This window comes from Lepidochelys olivacea, assembly GCF_965140295.1.
Source record: "Lepidochelys olivacea isolate rLepOli2 genome assembly, chromosome: 9".
Taxonomy (NCBI): Eukaryota; Metazoa; Chordata; order Testudines; family Cheloniidae; genus Lepidochelys; species Lepidochelys olivacea.
This window is the reverse complement of record NC_140419.1, coordinates 46,779,882-46,801,224: the sequence shown is the minus strand read 5'-3', so window position 1 is coordinate 46,801,224 and position 21,343 is coordinate 46,779,882. Positions and strand designations below refer to the sequence as shown.

The 21,343-nt window shown below is 45.9% G+C and overlaps 1 protein-coding gene and 1 long non-coding RNA gene across 2 annotated transcripts in view; both read right to left on the bottom strand.

The window, feature by feature from the left end:
* Positions 1-21,343, bottom strand: part of HS6ST1 (heparan sulfate 6-O-sulfotransferase 1) — a 272,310-nt gene that overhangs the window by 189,609 nt on the left and 61,358 nt on the right. The gene's annotated exons all lie outside the window — the stretch shown is intronic.
* LOC311525890 lies at positions 4,900-9,919 on the bottom strand. Its single transcript, XR_014712887.1, has 3 exons — positions 9,833-9,919; positions 6,661-6,710; positions 4,900-4,944 (listed from the first exon to the last, which is right to left on the bottom strand). It is a non-coding gene; the product is annotated as an uncharacterized lncRNA (long non-coding RNA).

Below are 21,343 nucleotides of genomic sequence, written 5' to 3'. Positions count from 1 at the left end.
GTTTGGGGTTTTTTGTTGTTGCTTTATTTCAAGTGTCTGTAGGGAGTCTATACCCTACCCTCCACCAAACGTTCACACTCACCATTTAAAACTCCAGCTGGACACTGCCCAATCAATATACTCTACATTTTTTGTCAAGTATTCATATTTCCAGCAAATGGAGCTCAATAGAAGTTTGCTTGAAAAAGTGGCATTGCCTCCTTCCCTGTTTTTTGTTTAAATATGAAAAATGAATAGAGTCTGAAGTCCCTCACTCCTCTTCTCTGCAGCAAATATGCTGAAGCGAAATTTTAGTGAGAGCCCCTTGTTAGAAACTTGATTGCACAATGACGTAGCCAACAGCTGCACAAGTTCCCTGCACACTTTCCCACTGAACAACTTTCCAGCAGCCCCATCCCTTTTTTTCCATCCAGTGGCAACTCTTGAGCAGACACCAACATCAGTGTCAAACTGTGCATTGGTTTGGAGACATGGGCTCGTTTTCATTTAGGACTACAGATGGACACCAAAGTAATTTTTCACTTAAGACCTAAGACAGAATCTGAACCTAAGGGTCGAGTAGTGAACACTTGTAATTCAGAGCAGACAACAGTGTAAGATGTATCCCCATATCTGTAGCCTGGTTTACATCTGATATATGGAGGTAATGTTCACTCTGAAGGGTATGGTCATGTGCATCTGCTTTGGCAACTGACATCAACTTAAACTGAAGAGAAAGAAAAGATAGAGTGATGTACTGAAAGAAAACAAGCCATACAGAATTCATCTGCCAGCTAAAGAAGCCAATTATATCAATTTTAGCCAGCAGGTGCTGCTCTGGCAATAGGAACAGAGATTATGAGTTATAAAGGCTGTGAGAAAACAACCGAGCCACTTAAAAATAACAGATCAACCAAATAACATGCGCACATGTAAAAGAACACTTTAAACCACAACCACCAACTAGGGAAGGATACGGCATAAACATTTCACCCCTACTATCGCTGATGCTCTATCGTTGTAAGATCACCTTCTTTGGCTAGGTCTACACTACAAGTTTAGGTCGAATTTAGCAGCATTATCTCGATTTAACCCTGCACCCGTCCACACGACGAAGCCCTTTTTTCAACTTAAACGGTTCTTAAAATCCATTTCTTTACTCCACCCCCAACAAGGGGATTAGTGCTGAAATCGACCTTGCTGGGTTGAATTTGGGGTACTGTGGACGCAATTTGACGGTATTGGCCTCTGGGAGCTATCCCAGAGTGCTCAGTTGTGACTGCTCTGGACAGCACTCTCAACTCAGATGCACTGGCCAGGTAAACAGGAAAAGGCCCACGAACTTTTGAATCTCATTTCCTGTTTGGCCAGAGAGGCAAACTGCAGGTGAGTGCAGAGCTCATCAGCAGAGGTGACCATGCAGAGCTCATCAGCAGAGGTGACCATGATGGAGTCCCAGAATCACAAAAGAGCTCCAGCATGGACCGAACGGGAGGTATGGGATCTGATTGCTGTATGGGGAGATGAATCCGTCCTATCAGAACTCCGTTCAAAAAGACAAAATGCCAAAATATTTGAAAACAATCTCCAAGGGCATGAAGGACAGAGGCTATAACAGGGACCTGCAGCAGTGCCATGTGAAAATTAAGGAGCTCAGGCAAGCCTACCAAAAAACCAGAGGGACAAACGGCTGCTCCAGTTCAGAGCCCCAGACATGCCGCTTCTATGATGAGCTGCATGCCATTCTGGGGGGGGGGGTGCAGCTACCATTACCCCAACCCTGTGCTTTGACTCCGTCCAAGGAGTGGGAGGCAACACGGAAGCGGGTTTTGGGGGTGAAGAAGATGATGATGATGAGGCGGTTGTAGATAGCTCGCAGCAAGGAAGCAGAGAAACCGGTTTCCCCAACAGGCAGGATCTGTTTATCACCCTGGTCCTGGACCCAGTACCCCCCGAACACACCAAAGGCAGGCTCCTGGACCCTGAAGGCGGAGAAGGGACCTCCGGTGAGTGTACCTTTGTAAATATTATACATGGTTTAAAAACGAGCATGTTTAATGATTAATTTGCCTTGGCATTCACAGCCAGTACAGCTACTGGAAAAGTCTGTTAATGTATCTGGGGATGGAGCAGCAATCCTCCAGGGACATCTCCATAAAGCTCTTCTGGATGTACTCCCAAAGCCTTTGCAAAAGGTTTCTGGGGAGGGCAGCCTTATTCTGTCCTCCGTGGTAGGACACTTTACCACGCCAAGCCAGTAGCATGTAGTCGGGAATCACTGCAGAACAAAGCATTGCAGCGTATGGTCCCGGTGTTTGCTGGCATTCAAACAACATCCGTTCTCTCTCTCTCTGTATTACCCTCAGGAGAGTGATATCATTCATGGCCACCTGGTTGAAATAGGGTGGTTTTAGTAAGCGGACATTCAGAGGTGCCCATTCCTGCTGGGCTGTTTGCCTGTGGCCGAACAGAAATCTTCCCCACTGTTAGCCACGCGGTGGGGGGAAGGGTGAAGCCATCATCCCAGAGAATTGTGTGTGTATGGGGGGAGGGGGTGTTAGTTGGGTTTCTCCTGCACGTGAACCCAGAAACCACAGCCCCTCTTTTTAAATTGCCAACCCATTTTTAATGGCCAACCCAACAGCTACTTTGTATAGGAAATGAGGGTGCTGCTGTTTGAAACCTTTCCCACATGTTATGAAGGTTAAAGAAGCTAAAAGACAGTGGTTTACCGTGGCTTCCTGCAAGCCGAATTCTGCTGCCCGGCCCTGCGTGAGTGATCTCTCACACCAAACCAGCATACTCTCAGTAAGAGGCAAAATGAGACCTTGTAATGAAAGCACATGTGCTACGTAATGTTAATAGGAAGGTTTACTGTGAAAGAGTGTACCCATTGTTCTAGAAAATGTGTCTTTTTAACTCTTCCTTTTTTCTTTTCCTCCACCAGCTGCATATGTTTCTCCTTCCAAGAGGCTAGCGAAGATTAGAAGGCGAAAAAAACGCACTCGTGATGAAATGTTCTCTGACCGCATGCTGTCCTCCCACACTGACAGAGCACAGCAAAATATGTGGAGGTAGACAAGCTCAGAGTCCAGAAAAACACAATGTGACCGCGAGGAGAGGTGGCGGGCTGAAGATGGCATGTGGCGTCAGCTTGCTGAAGGATGGCAGGAGTCAATGCTCAGGCTGCTAGAGGATCAAACTCATATGCTCCAGCGTACGGTTGAGCTGCAGGAAAGGCAGCAGAAGCACAGACCACCGCTACAGCCCCTGTGTAACCAACCGCCCTCCTCCCCAAGTTCCATAGTCTCCTCACCCAGACGCCCAAGAACGCGGGACGGGGGGCCTCTGGCCACCCAGCCACATCACCCCAAAGGATTGCCCAAGCAACAGAAGGCTGTCATTCAATAAGTTTTAAAGTGCTGTGTGGCCCGGTCCTTCCCTCCTCCCCCACCCCACCCGGGCTACCTTGGCAGTTATCCCCCTATTTGTGTGATGAATAAATAAAGAATGCATGAATGTGAAGCAACAATGACTTTATTGTTTCTGCAAGCGGTGATCGAGTGGGGAGGGGAGGGTGCTTAGCTTACAGGAAAGTAGAGTGAAATCGAGGGGGGCGCCTCCCATCAAGGAGAAACAAACAGAACTTTCACACCATAGCCGGACCATTCCTGAAACTGGTTTTCAAAGCTTCTCTGATGCGCACTGCGCCCTTCTGTACTCTTCTAACCGCCTCGGTGTCTGGCTACGCGTAATCAGCGGCCAGGCGATTTGCCTCAACCTCCCACCCCACCATAAACGTCTCCCCTTTACCCTCACAGATATTGTGGAGCACACAGCAAGCAGTAATGACAATGGGAATATTGGTTTTGCTGAGGTCTAAGCGAGTCAGTAAACTGCGCCAGCGCGCTTTTAAACGTCAAAATGCATATTCTACCACCGTTCTGCACTTGTTCAGCCTATAGCTGAATAGCTCCTGACTACTGTCCAGGCTGCCTGTGTATGGCTTCATGAGCCATGGCATTAAGGGGTTGGCTGGGTCCCCAAGCATAACTATAGGCACTTCAACATTCCCAAAGGGTTATTTTCTGGTCTGGAAAGTAAGTCCCTTCCTGCAGCTGTTCAAACAGACCAGAGTTCCTGAAGATGCAAGCATCATGTACCTTTCCCGACCATCCCACGTTGATGTTGGTGAAACATCCCTTGTGATTCATCAGTGCTTGCAGCACCATTGAAAAGAACCCCTTTCAGTTTAGGTACTCGCTGCCTTGGTGCTCCTGTGCCAAGATAGGGATATGAGTTCCGTCTATTGCCCCACCACAGTTAGGGAATCCCATTGCAGCAAAGCCATCCACTATGACTTGCACATTTCCCAGAGTCACTACCCTTGATATCAGCAGCTCAGTGATAAAGCTGGCTACTTGGATCACAGCAGCCCCCATAGTAGGTTTGCCCACTCCAAATTGATTCCTGACTAACCGGTAGCTGTCTGGCGTTGCAAGCTTCCACAGTGCTATCACCACTCGCTTCTCAACTGTGAAGGCTGCTCTCATCTTGGTATTCTTGTGCTTCAGGGCAGGGGAAAGCAAGTCACAAAGTTCCATGAAAGTGCCTTTTACACATGCGAAAGTTTCACAGCCACTGGGAATCGTCCCAGACCTGCAACACTATGCGGTCCCACCACTCTGTGCTTGTTTCTGGGTCCAGAATCGGTGTTCCACACCATGAACTTGCCCAGTTGACACCATGGTATGCACAATGCAGGTGCCCGTACTTTGTGAGAAGTCTATGTCCATGTCCTCATCACTCTCCTCACCCTGCTGCAGTTGCCTCCTCCTCGCCTGGTTTCACTTTTCTTGCAGGTTATGGTTCTGCATATCCTGTTGGATAATGCGCGCGGTGTTTATAGTGCTCATAATTGCTGTGATGATGTGAGCAGGCTCCATGTTCCCAGTGTTATGGCATCTGCGCTGAAAAAAGGTGCAAAACAATTGTCTGCCGTTGCTCTGACAGAGGGAGGGGCAACTGATAACATGGCTTGCAGGGTTGGCTTACAGGGAATTAAAATCAACAAAGGGGGTGGCTTTGCAACAAGGAGAAACAGAATGGCCCCCTCAATGATAGAACTCAAAACCCTGGGTTTAGCAGGCCGTTGATTTCACGGAGGGAGGGAGGGAGGATGGGAGGAGAAAATGAATACAAAACAAACCTGGTCTATTTCTTGTTTTGATCCACTTCATCTATCTTTATACATCTAGCTGGCAGCAGACGGTGCAGTATGACTGCTGGCCATCATCATCCCCTGGGTGCTCGGCAGAAGATGGTGCAGTATGACTGCTGGCCATCATCATCTCCTGGCTGCTCCTTAGCAGACGGTGCAGTAGGACTGCTGGCAGGACTGAATCACCATGAGACGAAACTTAAAAGGGAAATGACCTGGTTGAGTCACTCCCATGGTTGCCCAGGTGCCCCAACTGACCTCACCGAGGTTGGCTAAAAGAGCACCCTGAAGTATGGCGATGATGGCTACCAGTCATACTGCACTGTCTGCTGCCAAAAGGCAATGAGCTGCTGGTGTGTAGCAATGCAGTACCGTGTCTGCCAGCACTCAGGAGACATACGGTGATGGTGAACTGAGCAGGTTCCATGCTTGCCGTGGTATGGTGTCTGCACAGGTAACCCAGGAAAAAAGGCACGAAACAATTGTCTGCCGTTGCTTTCACAGAGGGAGGGAGGGAGGGAAGGGGGTGGTGCCTGACAATATGTACCCAGAACCACCCGCGACAATGTTTTTGCCCCATCAGGCATTGGGATTTATACCCAGAATTCAAATGGGCAGTGGAGACTGCGGGAACTGTGGGATAGCTACCCACAGTGCAACGCTCCGGAAGTCGATGGTTGCCTCGGTACTGTGAACAAACTCCGCCAACTAAATGATGACTAAATGCACTGAGAGCATTTGTGTGGGGACACACACAATCGACTGTATGAAAATGCTTTCTACAAAACCGACTTCTATAAATTCGACCTAATTTCATAGTGTAGACGTAGCCTGTGTCATCTCATTAACAAATTTCCATTGGCTAATCACACAAACAATAGTGTTACATTAAAAACAAGATCATACTTCACTCCATGTCCTTGTTCCATTCCACGGCAACTGTCCTCAAAATTGTTCCAAGGAAATCAGAAGCGTAAGCAGCTAGATAACTCCCACTCCATCCCAAAACCTAGTTTGAAAACTGCTCTGGCCATAAAATAAACGAAGCAGGATGGAGGTAGAAAGGATACTAGGATCGGATTGATATTTTATTGATCATTCGTTGAGTGCTTGGCCCATCTCTTTCTTTCTGCCACCTCCCCTCCCCAATCACTTCCATTCCAAGGGGACAGAATCAAGGCCTTTCGATTTATGGAATATTTATGGAGCTGGAGACCCTGAGGCCTTGAAAAGATGGAAGATTCATGCATAATACAGAAAGGGAACTTGCAGTACAAAAGAGGAATTTACTGCACAGGCCAACTGAACTGTGAGGCAGAAAACCCATTAAGAGAAAAGGGATGATTCACAAGTCACGAATGCCGGATGGGAAACAAATGTCAGGGTAGGTAACCTAAGTACATTAAAGTGGGGGTAATGACATTTCCTATTGCCAATTATTAGCTGATTAATTAAATTACCCTTTTCTCACTGGCAGAAACTTGAACTGCGCCATCCTCTCCTCCAGGAACTAACAAAAAATAACAATCAGAAGTTACTTAATAGCAAGCAGCAATTCTTAAATTTTAGCCACTGAACAAAGAAAGATGGACCAGCAGTAATTGTTCAGAGTAAAAGACCACCCAGCAATAGCTCATGCCATATTATCAGAGAGGTTGAAATGATACAGGGACCTGATCCACATCCTACTGATGTCAATGGACAGACTCCCATTAGATTTCAATGAGTTTTGGATTAGGCCCATAGTCTTTACCAAGGCAGTTGAAGAGTTTATTGCACAAAGTTGGTCTGACAATGGAAAGGGTTGCTGGCAATTTTTTTTTACCTCAGTAAATAATCAATTAAAATAAAATGAGAAATTATCAGTGTTCCCAAAACCCAGATTACACAAACATGAGGCTTCTATTATTTAATTCTCCAATCACCATGCTCCCAAAAAAATAAAGAAAGAACCTCCAACACACAGGTCATTTCTACATTTGCTACTTCAGCCAGCAAATGAAAAGAACAAAGCCATATTTAACATTACACAGAACAAGTTTAATACTAAGGCCTGGTCTACACTAGGATATTAGGTCAGTATAACTGTCTCTCAGGGCTGTGAAAAATCCACACCTCTGAGCAATGCAGTTAAACCAGCCTACTCTCTGGTGTAGGCAGTGCTAGGTCAACAGGAAAATTTTCCCATCATCCTAGTTCAGAGGTGGGCAAACTACGGCCCGCAGGCCACATCTGGCCTGTGGGACCCTCCTGCCTGGCCCCTGAGCTCCTGGCCCAGGAGGCTAGCCCCCGGCCCCTCCCCTGCTGTTCCCCCTCCCCCGCAGCCTCAGCTCACTGTGCTGCCGGCGGGGCTGCGAGCTCCTGGGGCAGCACAGCTGCAGAGCCTGGCCTAACCCAGTGCTCTGTGCTGCACAGCGGCACGGCTGTAGCTACGCCCTCTCAGGGAGGTGGATTGCCTTCGCAGACAGGAGAACCCCTCTCTTGGTGTAGGGTCAGGGTTTGGCAACCTTTCAGAAGTGGTGGGCCAAGTCTTCATTTATTCACTTTAATTTAAGGTTTCGCGTGCCAGTAATACATTTTAACGTTTTTAGAAGGTCTCTCTCTATAAGTCTACATATTATATAACTAAACTATTGTCATTTGTAAAGTAAACAAGGTTTTCAAAATGTTTAAGAAGCTTCATTTAAAATTAAATTAAAATGCTGATCTTATTCCGCCGGCCCGCTCAGCCCATTGCCGGCCTGGGGTTCCGTTCACCTAGGCTGGCAGTGGGCTGAGGCCTGCGGCCGGGACCCCGGCTGGCAAGGGGCCAGCAGCCAGAACCCCAGACTGGCAGTGGGCTGAGTGGCTCAGCCCGCTGCCACTCAGCCCACTGCCAGTCTGGGGTTCCATCTGCTGGCTCCTGCCAGCCAGGGTCCCAGCCGTGGCCCCACTCAGCCTGCTGCCGGTCTGGGATCCCAGCTCTGCCCACATAGAGCGGGTACCTACCTTCTCCCTGGTTCTAGCCCATTCTCTTCCTCTCTCTCTCTCTGCACTGAGCTGAGGGTGGGAGTGCACTGAGAACAGGACTGGGGGTGTAGGAGCAGGCTGGGGGTTGGGGTGTCGGGTCTGGCCAGGAGCTAGAATGAGGGAGGGGGCTTAGGGTTGGGGCAGGAGGTTTGGGTGTGGAGTGCTTACCTGGGCAGCTCCCATGTGGGGGTGCAGGAGCTCCCGTTTGGTGTTCAGGGTGTGGGTGGGAATGTGGGGGGTGCAAGAGTCAGGGCACAGAGTGGGAGGGGGGGCTGGGTATGTGTGGTGGTGCAGGAGTCAGGGCAGGGGACAGAGTGTGTGAGGAGGGTGCAGGAGTCAGGGCAGGGGGCGTGGGGGGATGCAGTGATCAGGGCTGAGGGTGTCTGAGGGGGGTGCAGGAGTCAGGGCAGAGGGTGTGTGTGAGGGAGTGCAGGGGTCAGGGCATGGGGTGTGTGAGGAGGGTGCAAGGGTCAGGGTGTGTGAGGGGGCTTTAGGGGTCAGGGCAGAGGGCTTGGAGTATGGGCTGGGGTCGTGGGGGTGAGCCCAGCCCCTTGCGGCTCACGGCAGGGGGCTGGAGGGGATATGCCCTGATCCCACCCCCTTCCCCAAGGCTCCATCCCTACCTCTTCTCCGCCTCCTCCCCCAAGCAGCGAGTGCGCTGTGGCTCCACTTCTCCCTCTCCCTTGCAAGGGCCATCAGCTGATCAGTGGCAGAGAGAGAGGAGGAGGGGCAGGAACCCAGCGTGCTGGGGGAAGAGGGGTGAGAGTAGTTAGCTTGGCTGCCCTGCAGCAGTAGCCGGCAGGACCAAGCTTCTTTACCCTGCCCCGTGCTGAGGGGGGGGTTGGCGGGGGGGAAGAGCCGGTGGGGCAGGCAGGATTTTTAATGGCGCGCTGCTGCCTCAGCAGCTGGGACCCTGGCAGACAGCAGCATGTCGTTAAAAATCCGCACATGTGCCATAGGTTGCCGACCCCTGGCGTAGGTAGTGTCTTCACTGAAGCGTAGGGTAACCAGATGTCCCGATTTTATAGGGACAGTCCCGATATTTGGGGCTTTTTCTTATATAGGTGCCAATTACCCCCCACCCCATCTGGATTTTTCACACTTGCTATCTGGTCACCCTACTGAAGCACTACAGCAGGGCAGCTGCAGCGTACCACTGTAGTGGTTTCTGTGTAGACAAGCCCTTAGGTCAGCTTTGTCAATAGGCAGCTGAGTGTAAGGCAGGGAGAGTAAACATAGAAGCAGCACAATTTCCTTCAGAAGTGACAGGCAGAGAAACGGAGGGGGAAAAAACAAACCAAACCCACAGACCTGTGTTCTTGTTCCTGTCTACACAAAAATAGACTCTGCTACCAAGGACAGCTTATATCACAGCCTCCTCTCTCTCCCGACCCGTTTCCTCTATTAAAAACAAAAATACTGCAGTATGTACAGGGTGACTGGCAAAGCGAGTGGCTGTTCAGGGCTATCTGTATAGGTTAAAGAGAAAGGGTCATAGGACTTCCAACCATTAAAATCCTCCACAGGACCGTAACACTCACAGGCCACTTTACTGCGATTATTTGTAATTCTATTTCCGGCAGTGTTGTTTCAAACAATAAGCTAATACAACAAAGAACATACCCCCTCGGTTTGACCAAGACAACAATTCTGGATTTTATGGTGATCCTTCCTTGAATCCTCCACTGAGTTTTTATGGGGATAGCTATGGGAAGGGAGATCAAATATAAATAAAAGCATTCCCAGCACGTTAAAAGGAAAAAAAGAAAATCATGTTCATGGCAAAGCTTTTCCATGCAGATTCCAGAGGAGGGACAGAATGTATCCCTTTTCTTGCCTGAAGTGGCAGCAGCAAAAGATGTGCGAATGCCCTCATTTATCTCCCCCAAATCACACACCACTAACCTTACAGAGCTGGATAATAAACAAATTCAGCAAACTAAGAGCTATAGCCATGCCCAAATGTCCTTCTCTCATTTGGTTTTCATGGGGTGCTGAAAGAGGTTTATTTATTTAGCATGTGCATAGTTGACTAGCCAAGAGATGGCATCTTCAGTGGCGTGATGCAGTTCTTCTAGGCCACTGCTGAACCTAGTCAGCAGGCATTCATTGAAAGGGGTGTGTGGGAGCGAAGAGATAAGGTTCTACCCTGCACAGCATTATCCAGGCAGGCCCACACTCCTACTCTGTCCCTGTGATGGGATGTAAGAGTTTTTTTTCATGTCCCAAAATTCTGACTGTTTCTCCTGGTCCTGTTATTTGTTGCTTATTTGCAGCCTGTGATTATAAAAGAACAAACAAACAAAGGATAAATGTTAGACTTTTAAAACACAGCTGTATTTTTGTTTTAAATCAGTTTCATTATTCTCAATCCAGTAAATAAATGTGGAGCTTTCAGTCTCTGTTACTCCCTTTCACACTTACACCTTTCACTGGCCCTTTGGCTCCAATTTCTGCATAAGATTTGAGCGGGGAGCAGAATATGTCCTTCCCTTATGCTTTTGAGAAACTGTAGACATATAACAGACTTGTGTGGAATTCCTTGTTACTTTACTAGAGGGTATGGAAGTACAAACACTGCTAATAAAAATACTCTGTCACTTGGTTTTGGGGTTTTTTTTTTGAAACTCCAAGGAGGAAATTGAGATTGTGAAGACACCATCATCATTTCGAATTTCTCCGAGAAATAAAATTAGAGCATGTCCTTCAATTCACTTTGAAAAGCATCTGAGTTCAATAAACTCTTGTATGAGGATTAGAGGTGAGGCTGAAAGCAAATGGTCTCTCCTAGTTGATAAAAAGAAAAATGTATTCCAATTCCCAACCTCCCTGCACCCCCTAGGCTGAGATGTTTTTGTGCATATTTGACATGTTTTTTTATTTCTAGACAGTGATTTCAGGGAGCCTAATCTAATTCTAGCCTCTTTTTTCTTTACAGTAACTCAAATGTTCGGCATTCCTTACAGAGAGCTAATTTCTTTTATTTGTATCTGAGTATTCTTGTATTTGTATCGTGGTTTTACATGTTTCAATTTATAGAAAAGTTTTTACATTAAGAACAAAAGCCACCTCATGGAAAGCCAGTGAACACTTACAGGATTATTATTTATTATTGGTATTACAGTATCCCCTAGAGGCCCCAACACAAGACTGGCACCCCATTGGGCTGGGGCCCGTACACACACATAGTGAGAGACTTCCCTGCCTCCAAAGATCTTACAGTCTAAACAGACAAGACAAAGGGTGCGGGAGGGGGAAAAAAAGGCCTGGGGTTGGAGTAGACTCACCCAAGGTCATAGAGCAAGGTCAGTGACAGAGATAAAAATCAGAGAAAAGCTGGGATAAAATGAGATGTACAACAGAGCAACCGCCTGATGCAATTTCAAATCTTCAGTTTGAAGCTAGGCGCCGTACACAGAACAAAAAGACATTCCCTTCCTCATAGAGCTTACTTAGTTTGCTTCGTAACAGTCCTTAGCCAGAACCGGATAAATCCTAACAAGATGACTCTGGAGCTGGTACACATAGAATGAGCAATACATATGAAGTTCTGAAGCGTAGCCACTTGTTTTTGCTCACTAAAAGGCTATTACAAAGTATCATGTCAGCAGGTAACTTTACTGGTCTCCAAATACGTGAATATAAATGCACAGATTACACAGAATGAATGTAACAGGAGATACAGTCAATTTACAATGTTTGTTAAAACTTGGTCTTCAGTTTGGACCAGTACAGTTTGGACCAGTTTGGACCAGTACTAATTCTGTAAAAATTTAATTGACCAAGTGCCTCCTCTTCCTTTCAAGCAATGCTTTCTATTCTCCAATGCTGGAACATAACAAAACTCCACATATGTTGGGGGCTGGTGCAGGAAAAATCCCCAATGAGTGCTAAATTTCTGTCCAAATCCAATTAAGCCAACTGGAGTTATTAAAAAAAAACCCTCTCTTCTTTGCCACTTCCAAAGTTTTAGAACTCCACGTCGATACTGGAGCTTCTGGTTGTAATTAAAATGACAGACTTGATTCTACAGTAATCTACAATTGGAGGATATATGTAACAATTGCAGTGGAGTCAAAAGGGCTAAAATAAGAGATTAACCAATTAAATCACTTGAAATTATATTCCACAAATCACTGAGGTGCCTCAGATTTTCCTCACCATGCAGCTATGGCCCTGACCGCTGAGTGGTGAGTTTTTAAGACTATCCAACATAAACAGTACTTTTCCAGCAGGTTGCATTTCATCATTTCTTCAGTAGGCAAATTCCCTTAAGTGATCTCTAGCTTAATTACCCACAGGTGAATGTGCAGGAAGTAGAAACCACAAAAGGCTTGGTCTCAAGAGACCATACAAAAATTCAAGGCAGCTCTCTGCCAATACAGGGCTTCTGTGAACCTCGGCTTGGGAGGAAAGTGGTTTGCATGTTACAGTCAGGCAATGCAATGAAAATACATCTGAAGAAGTACAAAAAGCATACAAGGTCCGATATGTTTGTGTCACTTTGGTCAATTACGAGTCCATCTTTCTGTTTTCTGTTTCACTTTATCCCTCAATCCCTTCCTTCTCTAGAAAAGATTCTGGATCATGTGGATAACAGTTATTCAAGGGATCCATAAGGCACATTCATAATAGAATTGGACAGTGGAAGTGGTATATTTTTCTTACAAGCCACAATAGGATGTGTAGTGGTTCTCAAACTTTTGTACTGATGATCCCTTTCACATAGCATGCCTGTGACTGCGACCCCCCCCTTATAAATTAAAAACATGTTTTTATATATTTAACACCATTATAAATGCTGGAGACAAAGTGGGGTTTGGGGTAGAGGCTGACAGCTCGTGACCCCCCATGTAATAACCTCACGACCCCCCGAGGGGTACCCCAGTTTGAGAACCCCTGTTAGTTGGACATGTTGGCTTACGTTTTCAAAAGGGTGTACAAGAGCCAGCCACAAATACACTGGGATCCATTAATGCAGGGGTTCTCAGACATCATTGTACTGTGACCCCCTTCTGACAATAAAAATTACTATACAACTCCAGGAGGGAGGACCAAAGCCTGAGCCCATCCAAGCACTGCTGCCCTGGTGAGGGTGAGCCAAAGCCTGAGCCCCACCGCTTCGGGGGGGGGAAGGGGGGGGACACCGAAGTCAAAGCCCAACCTGTGCTGCGCAGCACAGGTCTGAAGTCCTTGGGCTTTGGCCCTGGGCCCCAGCAAGTCTAAGCCAGCCCTGGCAACCCCATTAAAACCGGATCATGACCTAAATTCCCTCTAAGCTGTGAGGCCACGCGGCTGCGCAGCAGGCTATTAAGGGCCATCCAGGCGCCTCTCCCCCCACCGCAGGCCCAGGGCAGCCTGTATCCAAAACCCCTCATCCCCGGCCCTGCCCCAGAGCCCACATCCCCAGCCAGAGTCCTGCCCCCTCTCCCCCCGCACCCAAACTCTCTGTCCTAGCTCTGAGCCCCCGCCCGCACCCCACATCCCCATCCCAGCCTGCACCCCCAACCAGAGCCCTCACCCCTGCCCCCCACATCCCAACCCTCTGCCCCAGCCCTGACCCCCCTCCCACACTCCAACCCTCGGCCCACCCCCGCCACATATCACCTCCACATTGGTGCACATAACAAAATTCATTCTGCACATGGATGTAAAAAATTAGAGGTAACATTGGGTGGTGACCCACTTTGGGGTTCCAATCCACAGTTTGTGAACCTCTGTATTAATACAATGGCTCATAGCCCCTGCTTTGAAAAAACAAACCTTGTTGTTTTAAGAAACACAGCCCTCTGATTTTCAACAATTAATCGGCATATGAAGGCACGCACCATATTCTGGATCCAAGCATTACTTTCTGTATCTATTTACAGGTTTCAGAGTAACAGCCATGTTAGTCTGTATTCGCAAAAAGAAAAGGAGTACTTGTGGCACCTTAGAGACTAACCAATTTATTTGAGCATATGCATCCAACGAAGTGAACTGTAGCTCATGAAAGCTGATGCTCAAATAAATTGGTTAGTCTCTAAGGTGCCACAAGTACTCCTTTTCTTTTTGTATCTATTTAGTGTTGCTGATTACAACAGTAAGAAAAGACAAACATTGTCTTGTGGTGACAGTGCCTTTTCAGAAAGGCAGACTGGCCCTTCACATAGAAAGTCTTGCTTTTTCACATTTAGTTATCTTGCACTTTGAAGGGCCAGCGTGCTCATAGCTGAGTTCATAGCAATTAGAAATAATTAAGCTAGAGAAGCTAATTTGTTTAAAGAATAAGAGGGCCAGAAATAAAGGGAATTGTCGGACTCCGTGGGGGCTTTGTACCAAGTCTGACCAAATTAACTAAGGTTTAGGTGACAAACGTCTTCTATGCTAGACTTTTCCCACATTCCAGATGAGAAAGAACTAATGAACTGTCTCAAAGTTGCACTGCCTACAACTCCCCTTCCAACAACCCCCTCTCCCTCACACACACACCCCCCAACAGAAGCAGGAGCACTCAGTATTCATTTTTCTTTGTAGAGAAACTCATTAAGGAAAATGAAAGTTTTTTTGTTTGTTTGTTTTTTTAAAATTAAAGGAAATCTACTTTAATGGACACAGGAGTGTTGATTCCCATCCCTTTTTTTGCTATTATCCATTTAATGGGTAATTTCCTTTTATAAACAACAGCATCTATATAATGTGCTGAAGTATCTGGATAGATGATTAATGAAATAATAGCTTCCTTGTTTCCCAGACTAAGGGATGAAATCTAAAACCGTGGTTCCCAGAAGAGCCAACCTTTCTCAACTACCACAAGGAGGAGGACTGGAATATGAGAGCAGTCCACCCTTCCCTGATAAAAATAAAGAACTCCTTAGCCTTCAGAGCAGAGCTATTCTGAGTGTCAGCCAGCAGCCTCTTTGACTGACCCCTGCTCATAAACAAGTATTAGCAGACCAATGACTTCACCAGAAGCTTCTGACATATGGGTCTAGGGACCTTTCTTAACTTTTCCCCAATGGGCTGACCTGGAAAACTCCAAGGAATTTCTGCCATAACACATTTCCCTGTGTCCAGTTTACCCTATCCAACAATTTCCTGGGGCAGTTTTCCCTGTACAGATTTATCGATGAGAGTTCTCTAGAAATCCATCTTCATTTTCTAAACACTGAACCAAAGGAACTTGAAGCCTAGCTTCCAAACTGGCTTAAAATTCTGCCTCTCTTCTGTGAGAAATTTTAGATTTACAATCACCAACTTGGTTATTACATAGGGTGCCATCCTCATGGATGTGGTTTGATGATATACAGAGGGGGCAGGGAAAATGAAAGGCAGATGGGCAGCTTTGCATTTTGGGATGTAATCATGTGACGTTAGCTGCGGAAACCAGTTACTGTGACTGCATAGATATGGAGTAATGCAACCTGGGTAAAGACTGCTGTCAAAAACTAGTTCTTCAGTTCCACCGGTTTAAAATGAAATAAGTGCTCAAATATACTATGTTCCCTTTCTAAGGGTATGTCTACACTATGAAATTACGTCGAATTTATAGAAGTCGATTTTTTAGGAAGCGATTTTATACAGTCGATTGTGTGTCCCCCCATTAAGTGCATTAAGTTGGTGGAGTGTGTACACAGTACCGTGGCTAGAGTCAACTTTCGGAGCATTGCATTGTGGGTAGCTATCCCACAGTTCCCACAGTCTCCGCCACCCACTAGAATTCTGGGTTAAGCTCTCAATGCCTAATGGGCAAAAACATTGCCGTGGGTGATTTTAGGTACATATCGTCAGTCGCCCCTCCCTCTGTGAAAGCAACAGCAGACAATCGTTTCGTGCTTTTTTTTCCATGCGGACGCCATACTGCTTTCAGCAGATGGTGCAGTAGGACTGCTAACCATCACAAGGGACGTTTCACCAACATCAACGTTGGATGGCCGGGAAAGGTACATGATGCTTGCATCTTCAGGAACTCTGGTCTGTTTGAACAGCTGCAGGAAGGGACTTACTTTCCAGACCAGAAAATAACCATTGGGAATGTTGAAATGCCTATAGTTGTGCTTGGGGACCCAGCCAACCCCCTAATGCCATGGCTCATGGAACCATACACAGGCAGCCTGGACAGTAGTCAGGAGCTATTCAACTATAGGCTGAACAAGTGCAGAATGGTGGTAGAATGTGCATTTGGACGTTTAAAGGCACGCTGGCGCAGTTTACTGACTCGCTTAGACCTCAGCAAAACCAATATTCCTATTGTCATTGTGGAGCACACAGCAAGCAGTAATATCTGAGAGAGTAAAGGGGAGACGTTTATGGAAGGGTGGGAGGTTGAGGCAAATCGCCTGGCCGCTGATTAGGCACAGCCAGACACCGAGGCAGTTAGAAGAGAACAGGAGGGCGCAGTGAGCATCAGAGAAGCTTTGAAAACCAGTTGCATGATTAGCCAGACTACAGTGTGACAGTTCTGTTTGTTTCTCCTTGATGAAAACCCAGCCCCTTGGTTCACTCTACTTCCCTGTAAGCTAACCGACCTCCCCGCTTCGATCAATGCTTGCAGAGTCAAAAAATCATTGTTGTTTCAAATTCATGCATTCTTTATTTATTCGTCATACAAATAGGGGGATAACTGCCAAGGTAGCCTGGGAGGGGTGGGGGAGGAGGGGAAGGCTACACTGCACTTCAACACTTATTGAATACCAGCCTCAGAGAACATTTCATTGTGACTGCATTTTTTTTGCCTTCTTATCTGCGCTAGCCTCTGGGATGGAGATGATAGGGGGAGTGTTGAAACATTGGCAGCTGCGGGAGGAAAGAAAGGGAGAGTAGTATTTAAAAAGACATTTTCTACAACAATGGGTAGACTCTTTCACGGTGAACCAAGCTGTTAACATTACATAGCACATGTGCTTTCGGTACAAGATCGCCCCCACCCCCTCCCAATTCTCTGGGATGATCGCTTCACCCCTCCCCACACCGTGTGGCTAACAACAGGGATGATTTCTTTTCAGCCACATGCAAACAGCCCAGCAGGAATGGGCACCTCTGAATGTCCCTTTAATAAAATTCCCCTATTTCAACCAGGTGACCATGAATGATATAACTCTCCTGAGGATAACACAGGAAGATAAAGAATGGATGTTCCTTGAATGCCAGCAAACACCGGGACCATACACTGCAATGCTTTGTTATGCAATGATTCCAGACTACGTGCTACTGGCCTGACATGTAAAGTGTCTTACCATGGAGGACGGAGTAAGGCTGCCCTCCCCAGAAACCTTTTGCAAAGGCTTTGGGAGTACCTCCAGGAGAGCTTCACGGAAATGTCCCTGGAGGATTTCCGCTCCATCCCCAGACCCGTTAACAGACTTTTTCCAGTAGCTGTACTGGCCGTGAATGCATCCTAAGGCTTCAGGGCAAATTAATCATTAAACACACTTGATATTAAACCATTTACAAAGGTACACTCACCAGAGATGCCTTCTCTGCCTTCAAGGTCCGGGAGCCTTCCTTCGGAGGGTATTGGCTCCAGGGTGATAAACAGTTCCTGGTTGTCAGGGAGAATGGTTTCATCCTCCTCCTCATCTTCCTTGTCCCCAAAATCCTAATCCCTGTTGCGTGAGGACTCCCCCCTTGCAGGAGTCCACGTACAGGAGTGGGGTAGTGGTAGGGGCACCACCTAGAATTGCATGCAGCTCATCATGTCTGGGGCTCTGAACAGGAGCAGCCATTTGCCTCTTTGGATTTTTGGTAGGCTTGCCTGAGCTCCTTAAATTTCACGCAGCATTGTTGCGGGTCCCTGATATAGCCTCTGTCCTTCATGCCCTTGGAGATTTTTTCAAATATTTTGGCATTTCATCTTTTGGAATGGAGTTCTGATAGCACGGATTCATCTCCCCATACAGAGATCAGATCCAGTACCTCCCGTTCGGTCCACGCTGGAGATGTTTTGCGATTCTGGGGCTGCCTGGTCACCTGTGCTGATGACCTCGCCACGCTGTTCAAACAGGAAATGGTGCTTTTCCTGTCTACCTGGCCAGTGCATCTGAGTTGAAAGTGCTGTCCAGAGCAGTCACAACTGAGCACTCTGGGATAGCTCCCTGAGGCTAATACCGTCAAATTGCATCCACACTACCCCAAATTTGACCCGGCAATGTCGATTTCAGTGCTAATCCCCTCGTCAGGGAGGAGTACAGCAATCGATTTTAAGAGCCCTTTAAGTCAACAAAAATGGCTGTGTCATGTGTATGGGTGCAGAGTTAAATCAATCTAATGCTGTTAAATTCAACCTAAACTCGTAGTGTAGACCAGGGCTAAGTGTCTCTTATGTGGTTTGAATACTCATAGTTAATAAAAAGGGGCACTGTCCAAGGTTTGAGGAGTCAAATGTTGACCTACTTTAGCTTTAATCTCCCTGCAGAGTCCATATAGTTCTTTTGTTCACACAAAAAAAACCCCCAAAAAAACAAACAAAAAACCAAAACCAAAAGAAAAAAACACACCAAAGGCTTTAATTCAATTTTTCAAAATGAAATAAGAACTAACACATTCCAGTATTCAATGGCATTCAGATACCATGGTGCTGAGTGTGGTATGAGTGCCTCCATAGATTAGATTTAGATTGATAGATCAGCAACCCTACAGTAACAAACCAATGTATGTGCAAAGAAGGGGAGGGAGGGAACTGTAAAGAAAAAAATAAATTTTAAGCTTAAGGGGCTAGGCTGATCAGTGAACACCACAAAAATATCACAAAAGAGTTTCTGTAAATAAACATTTCTCTGCTGCAAACAAGGTCTTGCAATGCATGGGCTTCCTATCCATTTATTTACTGGGTTTCAGCACTGTTTTATTCTCATGCCAGAAAAATAATGTCATTAAGTTGCAGTTAAAGTTGGAAACAGGTATCAGGTCTATTAAAACATAATGAGACCGATTGTGTCTGGATCTTAGGAGGTTGCAAGGAGCCTTTTCTCCCTGGCCTTGTGCAGTCCACATAAGGATCAGACACAATTTCAGTTCCTGTTTCCTTCTCTATATTTTGAGGATGCCGAGTTCCTCCATAAGGACATGGAGGAGGTGGGGTAATGGCTCCCCCCAGCATTGGGCAACAGAGCTAGCTGGCCTCTCAGAGGAAGGGGTAAAGAAGATACATCTCTGAAAGGGGTATTGCACCAGGTGCACTTATCCCATACCTCTGGGAGCTCCAGCAGGCACTCTCCATACCGAGGCAGAATGCCTCTCTAGTGCTTCCCCAGGGCAGAACAGACGTGCAATACTCCCATGCCAGGCTGAGCCTTATGGACAAAATTGAATCCTTCTAAGATATTGTCTTCTTTAAAAGTGTTTTTTCAAATTTAACCCTAAACTTTTAAATATCTGAAAACATGGAAACTCAAAGACAGGAAGTTCACAGCTGAGGTTCCTCAGAAAGCATCAGCATTCAGTCTTTACAACAGCCTACATCCGCTAGCATGACGGGGATACATCTGAGACCATGTTTACACTAGTGAGCTTACAACGGCACAACTGTATCGATGCAGCTGCGCTGCTGTAAGATCACTCATAGAGCTGCTCTATGCCGACCGGAGAGAGCTCTCTCATTGACATAATAAAGTCACCTAAACAAGCAGCGGTATCTCTGATAGGCACTTAAGTCGGTGTAACTTATGCTGCTCAAAGGGATGTTTTTCACACCCCTGAGCAACATAAGTTATACCGACAAAAATGCTAGTGTAGACTGCCTGAATTATGGCCCCAATTGTGGGGGGTGGGGGGGAATTAAAGAATTGGGCATCTAAATCCCAATTGTACCTTTGAAAGTGCCCTCCCCCCCTGTTTCTTTGCATCTTCATTGTAATTAGAGTAAGGTAGTTTAGCACTTTGGGACTTCTGTTGGAACTACAGATGAGGGATAGGAATTTGGCAGTATAGCGATCACTAGAGAAGGGATTGTTAGTGGATGGGCATTAAAAAGGGATCAAAAACGAAGACTGATTATGGAAGAGTATATAATAAGGAAATAAATAATTAAGTCTACTTGTTGAAATGTATCTTAACGTTTTGAGTTTTTTTAGGAGGAATTTTCTTTGTTTTGTTAGAAACAATTTAGAAACACATGTGCATTACATCTTATGGCAAAGTTTCATGAATGTCTTTTCAATAGTACTATTTTTGTTATAATAATGGGGAGTAAAGATATATGCTGTTTAACTGAACAAAAAAGACACAGGAATATTAAAATCAAATAGTCTCACTGCAGAATTTGTATCTTCTACAACTCTAAGGGTTTGGCTGATAGAACTTACTTATGAATGCCACATCTGCAGAAATTTACAAAGCCTACCAGGATCTAACAGATCATTTTGAGATTCAAAAGTCCGTCGGTATAACTATATGATTGTCTTCAACTTCCCCTTTGAAAAACAGCCCTATCCATTAGATAATGTAATAAAACAAGTTTCAAGTTTCTATGACAAACTTTTTGCGATACAACTTTCAAGAGCATAGGACTTCTACAAAAGACAATTACAACTCATTTTTCAAAGTCCAACATCAGTGAAATATCTTGTCTGATCAGTTTTAAAAAACAAAAAGTTAATAAAAACTACTTTTATGTTCTAACAGAGAGGAATAGATTTTTATATAGCTACAGAATGCTAAAATCATTCCTACTTGCATTCAGAGCTAAACATTTCTCACCTTCTCCAAATCACAACTTAAATATTATTAATAATTTTTATTACAGTAATACATAGGGGCCTCAGTCAAGATCAGGACCCCACTGAACTAGAGATGCAGTAAAAGAGAGCCCCTAAAGAGCTTACAGTTAAAATAAATGAGACAGACACAAAATGGTGGGAGGGAAGTCACGTTCAGAGACAGGAAGTGACTTGTCCAGAGTTAGCCAAATTTATTCGTACTGGGTCCTAGTCCAGAACTCAATCCACTACACCACACTGCATCATCTCTTTGCACTGGGATAAAGCAAGCGGTTGATCTCAAACAGACACACAGAAAGTACTCCCTCGTCATTCCATATGAACATCTGACAACTCCGCCGATGTCTAAAGCGGGTAATGATCACAGATAAGCTGTTAAAGGGTTGTGTGTATCTGCTGATCTTCAGCTTATATTTTTATGACAATCAGGATCTCAAAA